This window comes from Ranitomeya imitator, chromosome 3 (assembly GCF_032444005.1).
Source record: "Ranitomeya imitator isolate aRanImi1 chromosome 3, aRanImi1.pri, whole genome shotgun sequence".
In the NCBI taxonomy this organism is placed as follows: Eukaryota; Metazoa; Chordata; class Amphibia; order Anura; family Dendrobatidae; genus Ranitomeya; species Ranitomeya imitator.
The window spans coordinates 487224392-487240390 of NC_091284.1; the positions used below are offsets into that span (position 1 = coordinate 487224392).

Consider the following 15999-nt stretch of genomic DNA (forward strand, 5'->3'; position numbering starts at 1 on the left):
GAAGTTCCTGGGCTTTGCTAATTTTTATCGTCGCTTCATCAATAATTTTTCTAGTATTGCTAAACCATTGACTGATTTAACCAAGCAGGGTGCTGATGTGGTCAATTGGTCTTCTGCTGCTGTGGAAGCTTTTCAGGAGTTGAAGCGTCGTTTTTCTTCTGCCCCTGTTTTGTGCCAAACAGATGTTTCACTTCCGTTCCAGGTCGAGGTTGATGCTTCTGAAATTGGAGCAGGGGCTGTTTTGTCGCAGAGAAGTTCTGATTGCTCGGTGATGAAACCATGCGCCTTCTTTTCCAGGAAATTTTCGCCTGCTGAGCGAAATTATGATGTTGGCAATCGAGAGTTGCTAGCCATGAAGTGGGCATTCGAGGAGTGGCGTCATTGGCTTGAAGGAGCTAAGCATCGCGTGGTGGTCTTGACTGATCACAAGAACTTGACTTATCTCAAGTCTGCCAAACGGTTGAATCCTAGACAGGCTCGTTGGTTGCTGTTTTTCTCCCGTTTTGACTTTGTGGTTTCGTACATTCCGGGCTCTAAAAATGTGAAGGCGGATGCCCTGTCTAGGAGTTTTGTGCCCGATTCTCCGGGTTTGCCTGAGCCGGCGGGTGTTCTCAAAGAGGGGGTAATTGTGTCTGCCATCTCCCCTGATTTGCGGCGGGTGCTGCAAAAATTTCAGGCTAATAGACCTGACCGTTGCCCAGCGGAGAAACTGTTTGTCCCTGATAGGTGGACGAATAAAGTTATCTCTGGGGTTCATTGTTCGGTGTTGGCTGGTCATCCTGGAATCTTTGGTACCAGAGATTTGGTGGCTAGATCCTTTTGGTGGCCGTCTCTGTCGCGGGATGTGCGTTCTTTCGTGCAGTCCTGTGGGATTTGTGCTCGGGCAAAGCCCTGCTGTTCTCGTGCCAGTGGGTTGCTTTTGCCCTTGCCGGTCCCGAAGGGGCCTTGGATACATATCTCTATGGATTTTATTTCGGATCTCCCCATCTCTCAAAGAATGTCGGTCATTTGGGTGGTTTGTGATCGCTTCTCTAAGATGGTCCATTTGGTGCCCTTGTCTAAATTGCCTTCCTCCTCTGATTTGGTGCCATTGTTCTTCCAGCATGTGGTTCGTTTACATGGCATTCCAGAGAACATCGTTTCTGACAGAGGTTCCCAGTTTGTTTCGAGGTTTTGGCGAGCCTTTTGTGTTAGGATGGGCATTGATTTGTCTTTTTCCTCGGCTTTCCATCCTCAGACAAATGGCCAGACTGAACGAACCAATCAGACCTTGGAAACATATCTGAGATGTTTTGTTTCTGCTGATCAGGATGATTGGGTGTCCTTTTTGCCTTTGGCTGAGTTCGCCCTTAATAATCGGGCCAGCTCGGCTACTTTGGTTTCGCCCTTTTTCTGCAATTCTGGGTTCCACCCTCGTTTCTCTTCAGGGCAGGTTGAGTCTTCGGACTGTCCTGGTGTGGATACTGTGGTGGATAGGTTGCAGCAGATTTGGACTCATGTAGTGGACAATTTGACTTTGTCCCAGGAGAAGGCTCAACGTTTCGCTAACCGCAGGCGCTGTGTGGGTCCCCGACTTCGTGTTGGGGATTTGGTTTGGTTGTCATCTCGTTATATTCCTATGAAGGTTTCCTCTCCTAAGTTTAAGCCTCGTTTCATTAATCCATATAGGATTTCTGAGGTTCTTAATCCTGTGTCTTTTCGTTTGACTCTTCCAGCTTCTTTTTCCATCCATAACGTGTTCCATAGGTCATTGTTGCGGAGATACGTGGCACCTGTGGTTCCATCTATTGATCCTCCTGCTCCGGTTTTGGTTGAAGGGGAGTTGGAGTATATAGTGGAGAAGATTTTGGATTCTCGTGTTTCGAGACGGAAACTCCAGTATCTGGTTAAGTGGAAGGGTTATGCTCAGGAAGATAATTCCTGGGTCTTTGCCTCTGATGTCCATGCTGCCGATCTGGTTCGTGCCTTTCATGTGGCTCATCCTGGTCGGCCTGGGGGCTCTGGTGAGGGTTCGGTGACCCCTCCTCAAGGGGGGGGTAATGTTGTGAATTCTGTGGCCAAGCTCCCTCCTGTGGTCGTGAGTGGTACTTCGGCTGGTTCTGTCTATGAGCTTCCTTTGGTGGATGAGAGTGGTACTGCGGCTTCTGAGTTTCCTTCCTCAGGTGATGAGGTTAAGTCGTTAGGTGCTGCTCTATTTAACTCCACCTAGTGCTTTGATCCTGGCCTCCAGTCAATGTTCTAGTATTGGTCTTGCTTTCTCCTGGATCTTTCCTGTGGCCTGTCTCTCCTGCATAAGCTAAGTTTTGCTTGTGTTATTTTTGTTTGCTATTTTTTCTGTCCAGCTTGCTATATTGTTTTTTCTTGCTTGCTGGAAGCTCTGGGACGCAGAGGGAGCACCTCCGTACCGTTAGTCGGTGCGGAGGGTCTTTTTGCCCCCTCTGCGTGGTTGTTTGTAGGGTTTTGTGTTGACCGCAAAGCAATCTTTCCTATCTTCGGTCTGTTCAGTAAGTTGGGCCTCACTTTGCTAAATCTATTTCATCTCTGCGTTTGTATTTTCATCTCAACTCACAGTCATTATATGTGGGGGGCTGCCTTTTCCTTTGGGGTATTTCTCTGAGGCAAGCTAGGCTTATTTTTCTTTCTTAGGGCTAGCTAGTTTCTCAGGCTGTGCTCGAGGCGCATAGGACTGGTCAGGAGCGCTCCACGGCTACCTCTAGTGTGGTTGGTAGGATTAGGGATTGCGGTCAGCAGAGTTCCCACGTCTCAGAGCTCGTCCTATGTTTTTGGTAATTGTCAGGTCACTTTGTGTGCTCTGAACTTCAAGGTCCATTGTGGTTCTGAATTACCTGTTCATAACAGGCAACCTGGAGAACACCATGGAGAGGCAACCTGTAGAACACCTTGGAGCGGCAGACACCGTCTCTACAACCCAGACCCAACTTGTAGGCCTAATGTAGTGTTGTTTCAACAACTACTTAACAAGAGCCTGAAGATTGAAGCTATGGAGAGGCAACCTGGAGAACACCATGGAGAGGCAACCTGGAGAACACCTTGGAGCAGGAGACACCGTCTCTACAACCCAGACCCAACTTGTAGGCCTAATGCAGTGTTGTTTCAACAACTACTTAACAAGAGCATGAAGATTGAAGCTATGGAGAGGCAACCTGGAGAACACCTTGGAGCGAGAGACACCGTCTCTACAACCCAGACCCAACTTGTAGGCCTCATGCAGTGTTGTTTCAACAACTACTTAACAAGAGCATGAAGATTGAAGCTATGGAGAGGCAACCTGGAGAACACCATGGAGAGGCAACCTGGAGAACACCTTGGAGCGGCAGACACCGTCTCTACAACCCAGACCCAACTTGTAGGCCTAATGCAGTGTTGTTTCAACAACTACTTAACAAGAGCATGAAGATTGAAGCTATGGAGAGGCAACCTGGAGAACACCTTGCAGCGGGAGACACCGTCTCTACAACCCAGACCCAACTTGTAGGCCTAATGCAGTGTTGTTTCAACAACTACTTAACAAGAGCTTCAAGATAGAAGCGAAGGAGAGGCAACAGAGAGACCACCTTGGAGCGGAAGACTCAGTATGTAGACGACAACGAAACTTGTGGCCCCAATGCAGTTTTATACTTCTGACAAGCTGAAAATCCGCCATTTTTTTTTAGAGGAGGACAGCTGTATTAAGTGGTGCAGACAGACACTGCTAGTAGGCCTTACACCACAAAGTAGGCTCACTGCAGGATGACAAAAAGTTTCAATTTTCTTGCAGGGGTATACAGGCAGCATTGTTGTGTTCAGCGGAGGACAATTGGAAGGAGGGACCGCAGACAGACTTAGTAGGCCTAAAATAAAAAAATTAGGCTCAAAGCAGTTTGAATTATCTTGCAGAGGTACACAGGCAGCATTGGTGTGGTCAGCGGAGGACGATTGGAAGGAGTGTCTGACACAGTTAGTACTCCCAAAAAAATAAATAGATGTTAATGTCTCGCAAAACAACAAAACCAAAAAACAAAAGGGTGGCATACTTAGGTACAGGGGTGGGCTCCTCTGCTGAGTTTCAAACGAATTTGGCGCTAAGTAGTTACTGGTGTCAATATAGGACACTGACCCTGACTATTTTAACTAGCATCATACATGTCAACAAATTGGTATTGTCAGTGCCAGGCATTGAAGGATGTCAGCGCATAGACTAAACATTGGTGGGGCTGTGAGAGATAATTTTGCAAGTGGTAGAGCACTGTTTGAGCTGGGGGGGAACTCTCTTGTGGCCGGCGGTACAGGCCCAGGGCCCCTCATGTTACAACGGTGTGTCTGACGTTGGGTGCGCACCGCCAGAGACACTTTATTGCACTATGAAGGACCCAGTTGCAGTGCCGTCGACCAAAAGCGGGCACACCCACCTCTTCAAACAAACGGCACTCTCACGGGTGCTTGCGCCAAGTGGCGCGACCACGGCCCCGTGGGGGGAGTTAGCCCATTTAGGGAGGTGTAAACATGTTGTATGCTGGACAAACAGCTGCTGCAAATTGAAAGATTGGAACAGTCAGTAAGACGAGTCCACAAGCAAGACCTTTTTATAGGAAAGCTAGGTGTCAGCCGGGAAAGGTGGGGCAAAATAATTCGAAATCCATGAGTGGTTCATTTTAATGAAGGTTAGATCATCAACATTTTGGGTAGCCAGACAAGTCCTTTTTTCAGTCAATATTGAACCAGCAGCACTGAATACTCTTTCTGATAGCACACTAGCTGCTGGGCAAGCAAGCTCCTGCAATGCATATTCTGCCAATTCAGGCCAGGTGTCTATTTTGGATGCCCAGTAATCAAATGGGAATGACAGTTGAGGGAGAACATCGATAAGGGATGAAAAATAGTTAGTAACCATACTGGACAAATGTTGTCTCCTGTCACTTTGAATTGATGCTGCAGTACCTGTCCTGTCTGCGGTCATTGCGAAATCACTCCACAACCTGGTCAGAAAACCCCTCTGTCCAATGCCACTTCTGATTTGTGCAACTCTAACACCTCTGCCCTGTTGCCCCCTGCAGCTCGTGTGAGAACCATCACCGGCGCTGTGTGCTGGGAATGCCTGAATCAAACGGTCTACAAGGGTTGCTTGTTTGGTTGCTAATATTTGTTCGAGGTTCTCATGTGGCATGATATTTTGCAATTTGCCTTTATAGCGAGGATCAAGGAGGCAGGCCAACCAGTAATCGTCATCGGTCATCATTTTAATAATGCGTGGGTCCCTTTTGAGGATACGTAAGGCATAATCCACCATGTGGGCCAAAGTTCCAGTAGTCAAATCTGCGGTTGTGCTGGGTTGAGGGGCAGTTTCAGGCAAATCTACGTCACTTGTCTCCCTAAAAAACCCTGAACCCGGCCTTGCAACGCCACCAGTTGCTATTGGCCCCGGAGAAGCTTCTTCATACAAAAAATACTCATCCCCATCATCCCCCTCGTCCTCCTCCTCTTCGCCCGCTACCTCGTCCTGTAGACTGCCCTGACCAGACAATGGCTGACTGTCATCAAGGCTTCCCTCTTCCTCGGCTGCAGACCCCTGCTCCTTTATGTGCGTCAAACTTTGCATCAGCAGACGCATTAGGTGGATGCTCATGCTTATTATGGCGTTGTCTGCACTAACCAGCCGTGTGCATTCCTCAAAACACTGAAGGACTTGACACAGGTCTTGTACCTTCGACCACTGCACACCTGACAACTCCATGTCTACCATCCAACTGCCTGCCCGTGTATGTGTATCCTACCACAAATACATAACAGCACGCCTCTGTTCGCACAGTCTCTGAAGCATGTGCAGTGTGGAGTTCCACCTTGTTGCAATGTCGATGATTAGGCGATGCTGGGGAAGGTTCAAAGACCGCTGATGGTTCTGCATACGGCTGGAGTGCACGGGTGAGCGGCGGATATGCGAGCAAAGTCTGCGCACTTGTAGGAGCAGGTCGGGTAACCCCGGATAACTTTTCAGGAAGCACTGCACCACCAGGTTTAAGGTGTGGGCCAGGCAAGGAATGTGTTTCAGTTGTGAAAGTGCTATGGCAGCCATAAAATTCCTTCCGTTATCACTCACTACCTTGCCTGCCTCAAGATGTACAGTGCCCAGCCATGACTGAGTTTCTTTCTGCAAGAACTCGGACAGAACTTCCGCTGTGTGTCTGTTGTTGCCCAAACATTTCATTGCCAATACAGCCTGCTGACGCTTGCCACTAGCTGTCCCATAATGGGACACCTCGTGTGCAACAGTGGCAGCTGCGGATGGAGTGCTCGTGCGACTGCAGTCTGTGGACGAGCTCTTGCTTCTGCAGGAGGACGAGGAGGAAGAGGAAGGGGGCGAACGCCTACAGCCAACTGTTTCCTAGACCGTGGGCTAGGCAGAACTGTCCCAATATTGCTGTCCCCTGTGGACCCTGCATCCACCACATTAACCCAGTGTGCCGTGATGGACACGTAACGTCCCTGGCCAGGCCTACTGGTCCATGCATCTGTTGTCAGGTGCACCTTTGTACTCACAGATTGCCTGAGTGCATGGACGATGCGGTCTTTTACATGCTGGTGGAGGGCTGGGATGGCTTTTCTCGAAAAGAAGTGTCGACTGGGTAGCTCGTAGCGTGGTTCAGCGTAGTCCATCAGGGCTTTGAAAGCTTCGCTTTCAACTAACCGGTAGGGCATCATCTCTAATGAGATTAGTCTAGCAATGTGGGCGTTCAAACCCTGTGTACGCGGATGCGAGGATGAGTACTTCCTTTTCCTAACGAGAGTCTCATGTAGGGTGAGCTGGACTGGAGAGCTGCAGATGGTGGAACTAGCGGGGGTGCCGGTGGACATGGCAGACTGAGAGAGGGTTGGAGATGGTATTCTTGCTGGTGCCCTACATGCAGTGTTTCCTACTACGAAACTGGTGATTCCCTGACTGCTTTTAAAAGAAATCTGGCCCAGTACTGCACACTAGGTTTAATGTGGCACACAATTTGAGACAGATGCCACACACAGCACTGGCACTGAGGCAAAATTGCCAATCTTAATCTCCCACTATTTTTTTTTTATTTATGGGAGAATTGGCAAGAAATCAGGCCCACTGTTAGACTGTATGTTTTCTGTGCCAGAAAATGAGACACAGATGCCACACACAGGACTGCCACTGATACAGATTTGCCAATTTTAATCTGCACCTTTTTTTTTTTTTCCTTCAGGGAGACTAGTGAATAAATCTGGGCCACTGTATTAGAGTATATTTTCTGTGGCAGAAAGTGGCTTGAAGAGATATAACGAAACAAAAAAAAAAAAAAAAGGAACTGTCCTACAATTACTATCTCCCTGCAGTAATCTCAGCAATGTATGGCAGGCAGCAATAACAAGGAGTGGACTGCTGCACAAAAAAGTCAAAAGTGTGGACAAACAAACAAGAAAGCTGTGCAGAAAGGAAAGAGCAACAGGATTTGTGCTTTGAAAAAAGCAGTTGGTTTGCACAGCAGTGTACAAACAGCAATGCAGCTATCAGGGAGCCTTCTAGGGCAGCCCAATGAGCTACAGCACTGAGGAAAAAAAAATGTAGCCTCCACTGTCCCTGCAAACAAAAGGTGGTGTTGAACAGTGGAAATTGCTACAGCACAAGCGGTTTGGGGGTTAATGGACCCTGCCTAACGCTATCCCTGCTTCTGATGAAGCGGCAGCAACCTCTCCCTATGCTCAGATCAGCCGCAGTAAGATGGCGGTCGGCGGGAACGCCCCTTTATAGCCCCTGTGACGCCGCAGACAGCAAGCCAATCACTGCAATGCCCTTCTCTAAGATGGTGGGGACTGAGACCTATGTCATCACGCTGCCCACACTCTGCGTCCACCTTCATTGGCTGAGAAATGGCGCTTTTTGCGTCATTGAAACGCGACTTTGGCGCGAAAGTCACGTACCGCATGGCCGACCCCACACAGGGATCGGGTCGGGTCGGCGACTTATGAAAATGAACGACCCGTTTCGCTCAACCCTACTGGGCAACATTGAGTTTTGGCTCCCTCCAAAGATTTTCTATTGGATTCAGATCTGGAAACTGACTAGGTCACTCCAGGAACTGGAAATGCTTCATACAGAGCCACTCCTAAGTTGCCCTGGCTGCATGTTTTAAGTCATTGTTATGCTGGAAGATCCAGTAATGACGCATCTTCATTGCTCTTACTGAGATAAGGAGGTTGTTGGTCAAAATCTTGCGTTATACGACCCCATCCATCCTCTCTTCAATACGGTGCAGTTGTAATGTACCATTTTCAGAAAAGCACCCCCAAAGTATGATGTTTCCCCAACCATGCTTCATGGTTGGGATGGTGTTCTTTGAGTTGCACTCATCAATCTTCCTCCAAACATGGCAAGTGGAGTTGATATCTCCTGCTTAGATTGATGTAAAGAGTCATGAATGATTTCATTGATGTGATGAATAGAGAGTTTGCGCCTGCACATTAGACTCACAGGACTACTCAGGCACACTCTGCTTTGCCATACTATGAGCATTGCATAAAACAGCACTGCGCAAGCGCCTAACTGTGATGTGAAAGGTAAACCAAGATCTTTCTCTTTCTCAGTAACTTCATTCCAATGATGTCGCTATGCTCTTGCATAATGCTAGCTTATGCTCTGCTCACAGTAGGGCAGAGCTCTCGGTTTGTGGAGCGGCCCCAGACGCAGGGCCACGAGTTCTCGGTACCGGGCCTCTCTGGTTCAGTTCTGAGGCTCACGGTGGCTAGACCTGGTCCGCGACCCTGCTAAGGGGCGTCCAATAAAGGTGGTACAGTCTGTCAGGGATTCGCGACGCCACCTGTGGTTTTCGGTCAAGGTGACCGACGCTGCTGTGGGGTCCGCTGGGGTGATGGAATGGCCTCTTTACTGAAGACTTCAGGATCCGCAATCCAGAGCACGCTTAACAGGGCTATCTGAGACCGGCCGTTCCGATGGGCACTTCCAGAATTCCCTTTGCAGGTGGAAATCGTTGCCTACCAATAGCGCCTGTGTGTTGTAGTGCTACCCTGCTGAGCATTCGGAATAGTCCTCACAACTTCTGTTCTCGTTCGTTCATTCTTTCTAATGTGTTCCAGATGTTTCTAGTTCAACGTCCCCCAGGTATGTTATGGCTACGACGCACCCGTATGACGGGAAGGCCAGGAGGTCTTCCGGGACCCTAGAGACGTCCCTCTCCCACTGTTGCCCCCTATGTCTTCGTAGGTGTTTAGGTGAGACAGCCAACCTATAATTAACTGTCCTGCGGAGTTTGAAGTAAGGCGTAGAGTCAGTTACTCCCTCGGTGTTCCGGCCACCGGCTACTCGCCTCAGTAGGATGTTGCCTCGGTCTAACGGCACGACTTCTACTGGCTCTCCTTTGTGCTTGATCTCGTTTCTCACTGTCTCACAATATCCTTCGCTTCATGTCGCTTTCTTAGGATACCGCCGCGGGGTGTGCAGGCGCGGTTCCGTAACGTTCTATTCTGGTCGCTAGGTGCCTGCCAGGTTCCCACGCCTGACAGGGACCCCCCTGTGTCTTCTCCCTGCAACACCCCCTGCCACGGAATGTTGCCTGAATCCAACCCAGTCAGCTTCTGACTAACTTTCTATCCAACCCCTAGTTTTACCAGTGTGAGGAGTGGCCCAATAAATAAAGCCTTTGGCTCCCCCTAGTGGCCGGAGTGTGAAGTGTAATGTGTACTGGTGATACCTGGTCAGTAGAATTCCTTCAGTGCCATCAGACGTACCATCACTCCCCTTAGTGGCAGAGTGTCATACTGCAAAGACCAGATCTCTGGGGCGCTGCACTTGCAGTGTGGATGATACATCACATCAAAGCAGGAGGACGTGATTAGGAGCAGACTGGAGGGATAGACACCGCAGCTAGGATGCCCATTGGACAGGACCACGCACATTGACATACCGCATGAGAGCATATCAAATGGTATTTTTGGGGGTTATACAGGTGGATTCAGGAGATGATAGACACGTTTATTGAATGCAGCACATGAAAAGTGAAAGGTGGTGGCATTTGTTCATAATCTCAAAAACTGGTGACAGATTCCCTTTAAAAAAGAATACCCCTTTAACCCATTAGTGACAGAGCCAATTTTGTTCTTAATAACTGAGCTCTATGCTGCTGCATTCCCAAGTTGTAGAAGCTATTAGCCTGCAAAAAATGATAGTTCCAAAGTGGGACTAAGTAAAAAAGTAAAAAAAGTTAAAAAACGTTTTTAAATAATTGTAAAAATGTTTAAAAATAAAATAAAATAATAATAAAAAAATCTGAATATATTGTATCTATAAGTATTTGAATGAAAAAAATATAAACAATAAAAGTACACATATTTGGTATTGCCGCGTCCGCAACGACCTGACCTATTAAACTGTCTCACAAGTTAACCTCCTTAGTTAACACCATAAAAATATAAAAAACAAGGCAAAAAACAATGCTTTATCATCACACCGCTGAACAAAAAATGGAATAAAACATGATAAAAAAAGGATATAAATAAACATGGTACCGCTGAAAACGTCATCTTGTCCTGTAAAAAAACAAGCCACCACAAGCCACCATACAGCTCCATCAGTGAAGAATTAAAAAATTTAAAGCTCCCAGAATAAAGCGATGCAAAAATAATTATTTTGTCTATAAAAGTTTTTCTTGTGTAAAAGCGCCAAAACATACAAAAATGATATAGAAGTGGGATATCGCTGTAATCGCACTGCCCGAAGAATAAAAGTGCCTTATCAATTTTACCACAGACATGGAACGGCAAACCACCCCTCAAAAAAATCCTGAATTGATGGTTTTTGTTTATTCTGCCTTCCAAAAATCCAAATAGAAAGACATAAAAAAAATGTCAGGTGCCCGAAAATGGTACAAATAAAAACGTCAATTCGTCACGCAAAAAAAAAGCCATCACGTGACTCTGTGGGCCAAAATATAGAAAATTATAGGTCTCAAAATATGGTGATGCTAAAAACTATTTTTTTGGCATAAAAAGCGTCTTTTAGTGTGTGACAGCAGCCAAACTTAAAAAAAAAAGATATAAATCTGCTATCGCTGTAATCGCACCAACCCGAAGAATAAAGTCGCCTAATTGCACGAGGAACGGCGTAAAAATAAATAAAACCAATTCTTCACCAGCTGTTGATCTTTTCATTCTGCCTCTGAAAGATCACAGTTAAGCTCGGTGCACATTTATCCTGCGCTCTATGTTGAGTGCTTACTTTGGGGTTTCAGTGTAAATCTCTGAAATACGCGATTCAGATGGAACCTCTGGTGGAAGATTACCTATAATGAGGCAGATGGAGGCACTGTGGACGTTGTCTGACCTGTGATCCGATGGTGTCCATCTTTTTAGGACTGCATAAAAGTGTCATCGGCCACAGTTTTGTGCACTTCTGAAAAGAAGGATACTGCTGAACAGACGCCGGACGTAGTCCAGAATATCTCTGCTGCCTCATTATAGTGAATGGATCCATTGGGGGTTTCAGCTGAATCACTTCACTCAAAGATTTAGAGGGAAACCCCAAAGTAAGTGCTCAGCGTATAGTGTCGGATAAGTGTGATCCCAAATGTTATGTAAAATGTTCCCAATAAAAGCTTCAACTCAATCCACAAAAAAGCAAGCCCTCACTCAGGTCTGTCAACTAATGGAAATATAAGGGCTATCACTTACTGGTAGTACAAAGGCTTTGGAAAAGCAAAATGGCTCCATTACCCTCCAAAAGAAATTCAGAAAATTCTGTGCTCCCAACTCTAAATGCCCTCCTCCCTTCTGAGCCCCGCAGTGTACCTAAACCGCATATAGCAGCTACATGTTTGGCATTTCTGAAGCGATGAGAGCCCACATAACTTACGGTGCATGCCTCCAAAAGCACGGGCTGAGTCACTACAGCATACTGGTCACTACAATGGCTGTTGGCAATTTTCACTCTGCAACATTCATCGTTGCTTGTTTCTGTAAAATACCTATGGAGTCAAAATTAGCACTACACCTGTAGATAAATTCCCAAAGGGGTATAATTTCCAAAATGGGGTCACATGAAGGGGGTTCTGCTCTTCTAGAAATTTGGGGTTCTGTATATGGAGTCTGCACACTCTTCTAGGAAAATTTGGGCTTCAGGAGGCAAATAGTGCTTTGCTCCTACCGAGTATCTTTGTATGGCTAAGTAGTACTGTACAGCCACATATGGAGTATTGCCATGTTCAGCACATTCAGTAGATTTTAAGGGACAAACTATGGTGCCATTTTTACCCACCTCTTTTGTGAAAATATAAAATCTGGGGCTAAAACTACATTTTTATTGTAAAAACATAGTTATTTTTTCTTCGCTGCTCAATGGTAGAAAATTTTGTGACATACCTGTGGTGTCAATATGATCACTGAACCCCTAGATTAATTAACTGAGAGGTATAGTTTGTAAAATGGGGTCACTTATGGGGGGATCTGCTGTTCTGGAACCTGATAGGCTCTCCTAGTGGGTCATGGCACCTGCAACTCATAACCGTAAAATCTGGGTCTCCTTGCCTTCTGAGCTTTGCACTGTGCCTGATAAATATTTCCCGATTACATGTAGCATATTGGCGCACTCAGGAAAAAATTGACCCCAGTTTATTGTAAAAAAAAATCCTATTTACCCTTAAAAAAAAAAAAATTTGGGGGCTAAAACAACATTTTAGTGAGGAAAATGTGATTTCATTATTTTCACGACTCAACGATATAAACTTCTGTGAAGCACCTGGAGGTTCAAAGTGCTTTCCATGCATCTAAATACATTTCTTGTGGGGGTCTAGTTTTCAAAATGGAGTTACTTGGGGGTTTCCACTATTTAGGCACATCAGGGTCTCTCCAAATGGGAAATGATGTCCGCTAATGATTCCACGAAATTTTACATTCAAAAAGTCAAATGATGCTCCTTCCCTTCCGAGCCCTGCAGTGCACCAAAACAGTAGTTTTCTCCCTCATATAGGGTATCTGCGTACTCAGGAGAAATTGCACTACAAATTGTATAGTGCAATTTTTCCTGTTGCCCTGATGAAAATGCAAAATTTGGGGCTAAAATAACATTTTTGTGAGGAAAATGGGATTTTATTATTTTCACGGCTCAATGTTATAAACTTCTGTGAAGCACCTGAGGGTTCAAGGTGCTCACCACACATATAAATACATTCCTTACGGGGGTCTAGTTTCCAAAATGGGGTCACTTGTGTGGGGTGTCCACTGTTTAGGCACATCAGGGGCTCTCCTATTGGGACATGGCGTCCGCTAATGATTCTAGGAAATTTTACATTCAAAAAGTCAAATGACGCTCCTTTCCTTCCAAGCTTTGCCGTGCCCCCAAGCAGTAGTTTTCTCCCTCATATTGGGTACTGGCGTGCTCAGGAGAAATTACACAACATATTATACTGTGCAATTTCTCATGTTACTGTTATGAAAATGCAATATTTTGGGCTAAAACATATTTGTAGGGAAAATTATATATTTTTAAATTTTACGGCTCAACATTTTAAACTTCTGTGATGCACCGAAAGGTTCAATGTGCTCACCACATATCGAGATCAGTTCCCTGAGAGCTCTAGTTTCCAAACTGGTGTCACTTGTGAGGGATTTTCACTTTTTAGGCTCATCAGAGGCTCTCCAAATGCGACATAGCGTCCACCAATTGTTCCAGAAAATTTTGCATTCAAAAAGTCAAATGGCACTCCTTCCCGTCCGAGCTCTGCCGTAAACCAAAACAGTGGTTTTCTCACTCATGTGGGGTATCGGCATGCTCAGGAGAAATTATACAACACATTTTGGGGTCCATTTTTGCCTTTTATTTTTGTCAAAATAAAAAATTTAATCTGAAGTAATTTTTTTGTGAAAAAAAGTTAAATCTTCATTTTTTTTCCAAAATCCCTGTGAAGCACCTGAAGGGTTGATAAACTTCTTGATTGTGGTTTTGAGCAACTTGAGGGGTGCAGTTTTTAGAATTTGGGTATCTTATATCATATAGACCCTCTCAAAGTGACTTGAAATGTGATGTGGTCCCTAAAAAAATGATTTTGTAAAATTTGTTGGAAAAATGAAAAATCGTTGGTCAACTTTTAACCCTTATAACTTCCTAACCAAAAAAAATTATGGTTGCAAAATTGTGCTGATGTAAAGTAGACATGTAGGAAACGTTATTTATTAACTATTTTATGCGATATATCTCTGTGATTTAAGGGCATGAAAATTCAAAGTTGGAAAATTGCTAAATTTTCCAAATTTTTGCCAAATTTCATTTTTTTTCACAAATAAAGGCAAGTTATACATAAAAATGTTTACTACTATCATGAAGTACAATATGTCACAAAAAAACATTATCAGAATCACCAGGATCCATTGAAGTGTTCCAGAGTTATTACCTCATAAATTGACAGTGGTAGGAATTGTAAAAATTGGTCTGGTCATTAATGTGCAGACCACCTTCGGGGGTAAATGGGTTGAGTAATAAATCTGTGCAAGTGTAGTACTCAGGTCCACTTTCCTGTGTTTGAGTCCTAGTGTTTAGTAATTGTAATTTGCAGATTCTCTTATACAGTATAAAAAGAGGATAAATATGTCACTTACTGACATTAAAGGGAACCTGTCACCTGAATTTGGTAGGACTGGTTATGGGTCATATGGGCGGAGTTTTCGGGTGTTTGATTCACCCTTTCCTTACCTGCTGGCTGCATGCTGGCTGCAATATTGGATTGAAGTTCATTCTCGGTCCTCCATAGTACACGCCTGCGCAAAGCAATCTCCGCCCATATGACCCAAAACCAGTCCCGCCAAATTCAGGTGACAGAGTCCCTTTAATTTAACTTTAAACAGAAAAATTACACAGCTATGCAAAAGAGCATCGTCTTGAGAAAAGTATGGATGGAATTCCTTTTCTCTTCTTCTGTAACATTAAAAACAGGTACCAAGAGATAGCAGGTTCTTTTCCTTTAGTCTACAGCCTAAGGGTATGTGCACACGATGCAGATTTAGTGCAGAACTGCAGCAGATTTTTCTGCAGCAGAAACGCAGCAGAACTGCACTGTGATTACAGTACAATGTAAATCAATGTGAAAAAAAAAAGCTGTGCACATGGTGCAGAAAAATCTGCGCAGAAACGCTGCAGATTTCAAAGAAGTGCATGTCACTTCTTTTGTGCAGTTTTGCAGCGTTTCTGCACCCCCCCATAATAGAAATCCATTGGTAAAATCTGCACAAAAAACACACAAAAAACGCACAAAAAACACACCTGTGGATTCTGCCAGGAGATGCCGATTTAGTGCAGATTTTATGCAGAAAATTCTGCACCAAATCTGCATCGTGTGCACACAGCCTAAAAGTTCTGCAGAATGTTTAGGAAGGTCCAAGTCCCCGACTATATCATTTAATTCGAGCTGTGAAAAAGCTGTGGCTCGTTGGAACTAGCGTGAAAGTCTTTGTCAGAATCAGGTGTTTCTTCAAGTTTCTCCGGAGGTGAAGAGACAGGTATTCCTAGACTGTGAGGCACTGGGCTTCTTGCTGACGGGATATCTGGTCATGTCCTTATTACTTATGGACACGGCCACACTCTTTGGACCAAAATCATCCACCAAAGGTCATGCAAAGTGGTGAAAGAAATGTGCAAGAAAACGCCTATGGAGTAAAAAAAAACTGTATGTGATTGAACTGTTTTGATATTTCTACTGAGCTCAGCCATTGAAAGTATGCACAAATCATCTCTTACTTTTCAAACAATTTTATCCTTGTAGAACTGTGCACAAAATCTTAAGTTGTACAGGATTATTAAAAAAACAAAAGATCTCTTTTTCACAGCGCCACTCATTTCCAAAGGCTGTGCTTGGTATTGCAGTTGAATCTCATTGACTGGCGTGCTGCAGTATCATACATAAACAATGACTTAAAGTGGCTCTGTTTTTGGTGAAAGCAAAGAATATCGCATTGGTTAATCAAAGAAAAGCCTGTTAAACAGTTATTATA

General features: G+C 45.0%; 1 protein-coding gene across 2 annotated transcripts in view; it reads left to right on the top strand.

The window, feature by feature from the left end:
- NMS (neuromedin S) overlaps positions 1 to 15999 on the top strand; it is a 163258-nt gene that overhangs the window by 88127 nt on the left and 59132 nt on the right. The gene's annotated exons all lie outside the window — the stretch shown is intronic.